We start from the raw sequence: 3,101 nt of genomic DNA, 5'->3' as shown, positions 1-3,101 counted from the left end.
GTATCGTTCCGCTTTGTTGTACATAACATGCAAATAAATTTGATGTTTTTATCTCTCAGATTTGCAGATTCATACTGCTTTTTACAGTATATTATTTTGCCATTGCAAATATCACATATTATGGAGTCATTGCTCTAAATTGTGGATCACTATTTTGGATTAGATATATCACACCGTCTTCTTTGCAGTTGTTGCTATACTCTATAACCACTTAAACCCTAGCTACACTATACTTAGTTGACTGGACTGTAAGCCATTTGTCACCCGGTGCCAATTGCCTAAACTGTAATCCTGGGCGCTACTCTCCCCCTGCCAACCTGGGGAGAGCCCCGGCCCGAACTGAGCTCATGCTTCCTTCAATGCATGAGGAGTGAGCAGGCCGCCTCTTATCACCTGATAGGGGGGAGTTTCCCTGGTAGAACGTACAGTTGGAGGCCATCGATATTGTCCTTTTCTTTTTGCTGAGGTTTGCGTGATCTGCGCAAAAGGACAGTTAACCCATTTTGGGCGGGAACCCCTTTTGGTGTTTTAAACATTGTTATAATTTAGCTATTGAAAAATAGTAGATCTACAAGCTCATAGCGCGCCACCGAGTGGCGCGCTACGAGCTTGTAGGTCTGCTATTTTTGAAAAATCGTGAAAATATTTATTTCAGAAAACTTTAGAGGATTTAGAAGGATTTTTTAAAATTTTGAGGTCAGGCCTAAATGGGTCAAATGATAAGGGACAATATCGGTGGCACCCAACTGTAGCACATGGAAGGAATACATTATTTTATTACACAGGGACAACATGCAAACTCCACACAGAGTATACTAGGCAGAGTGAGACTTTACTAACACGCTGCAAACAGTACGGCAATACGGCAGTATTGATAGCCTGATCTGCAAAGCTTCTATGAGGTTTTACTGTAGATGGGCTATTTTGACCGGAAATAGAGAGGTTATAGGCTCATGTGGTTAACATTCTTCTAATTTACTACGCCGCAGAGATAAGAGTTGCGTTGTATTTGCCCAGCAGCATCCGGAGGTGCTGAACACAAGGTCTCCATTCTCCGCTGAGGGAGAGGGACTTGGTGCTGATTGCCAAGTGAGTCCTGAGAGAAGAGAAGGTTGGGGGGGGGGGGGGGGCAGCCTTCCTCCGTTGCACTCACGCTACTGCCTGGCCTGCCATTCACTCTTACTGTGATGGATGAGTCCGGGAGGCGGAGAGACATGTCCAGCATCACACAGCAGGAGACTAGGTACCAGTCACAAGGAGAGTTCTCTCCCCCAACACCACAGTGTTGAAAGAAGTAATCAGGTTTTTCACTAACATAGCATTGCCACTGTATAAGTATACTCTGTTACAAGTACAAGTCCTGCATTCAGAATTGTACTTACTTACATATATTTACATCAAAATATACTTACAATAGTAAAATCTTGTAAAAATAGCTGATCTTTAAACTCACAGCTTGTATGTGAGCTTGTAGCATCAGTCATATCGTTTCTGTCGGGTGGAAACCTTATATTATGTCGAAAACTGATACTTTTCAGGATTCTAATTAAAAAATTGCAAAATATCTACAAGCTTGTAGATCTGCTACTTTTGATGTGTGATGCTGTAGTATGTTGATCATACTACAGGAGTACAGGACGTAGTCGTAGGATGTTAAAATGTACGGGAGAAAGTACGCTACTTGAGTGTATATGTATGTATTTTAAAGTTACTTTCCCCCACTGCCCCCACACATCAGGTGCAGTGCAGGGGCTCAGAATTGGCCGCGGAGGGAAGCAAGAAGCGTAAATTCCTCCAGAGAGCCGCCGTCCACTTGATTTGATTTGACCTAGCATCTAATGGAGCTTGTTATTGCGTAGTCTGAAGCCTCATCAAGATTCACCAGACATTTCTCTCCTGGGGTTTTAAGTGAGATGTGCTTTGACACAGTCCTCCTCCTGCTATCACGGCTCAAAATGAATGCTAAAAGATGCAGGGTTGACTTGTTGATGCGTCTTAACAGCGAGGCTAGACAACCGTCACCACACTCGCAATGCAAAGTTGCCAGCTAGAAATCAGCCCGATGCCGGTTGAAAACAGGCTGTGGAGTGAGTCTAGATACGCAGCTGAAGAAATAAGCAAAATGGTTGGAAGATTAATGCACATACGATTACGTAGCTGTTTACTGCATTTCAACAGTTGTAATGTTAGTAGAAGCAGTAGCAGTAGGCCTACAGTACATTTGGCAAATATCCACCACCACTAAATTGCACTGTGTGTATTATTTCTTTATTGGTTTTAAGGCATTTCAGCTATACTGCTTTACTGACATCATAGCCATGAGAGTTGAGAAAAGCCTGTATTATACTCAATTGCATCATGTGGCAAAAATTGCTGATGTGGTAGCTCACAGCGCATTGTCAGCTTATAGATTGGCTATTTTCAGAGTGTGACAATCCCGCTAAAGAGGGTGTGGAGAATGTGGACATCTTTAGACAGGTTATGAGTGGGATTAGAATCCATGTGTTAATAACTGAACCTACTGTATACGACAGCGTTTCTCAATTTCTGGTCCGACGACCACTAAGGGTCCAAATGGACACTTACGTGTCTGTAACTAACTGGCTTATTCACCAACCTGCCCTATAAGATTATGGCAAATGTTGACACTTTCTGACAAATCTGCCCAAATGTGAGAGTGAATGTGGTTATAGCATATAATTATCTTTAACTAAATTTGTGATATTATCAAACATGAATATATCAGACTCAGACAGTATCAATTTACCAAAAGCCAATGCGTGATATTTTTAATTCAGTCTGACCAGGCTTAAATTAAAAAGCAGAGGCACGGATCAAAATCTAACCCTGACTGTTAGGAAATGCTAGTGAGTGAGGACTATATACGCTTGTAACAGGGCTATAGTAAAGGTTACATCTCATGGGTTAAACAGGGCTATAGTAAAGGTTACATCTCATGGGTTAAACAGTGAGGACTATATACGCTTGTAACAGGGCTATAGTAAAGGTTACATCTCATGGGTTAAACAGGGCTATAGTAAAGGTTACATCTCATGGGTTAAACAGGGCTATAGTAAAGGTTACATCTCATGGGTTAAACA

This window comes from Electrona antarctica (genome assembly GCF_951216825.1).
Source record: "Electrona antarctica genome assembly, chromosome: 19".
NCBI lineage: Eukaryota > Metazoa > Chordata > Actinopteri > Myctophiformes > Myctophidae > Electrona > Electrona antarctica.
This window is presented reverse-complemented; position numbering follows the sequence as displayed.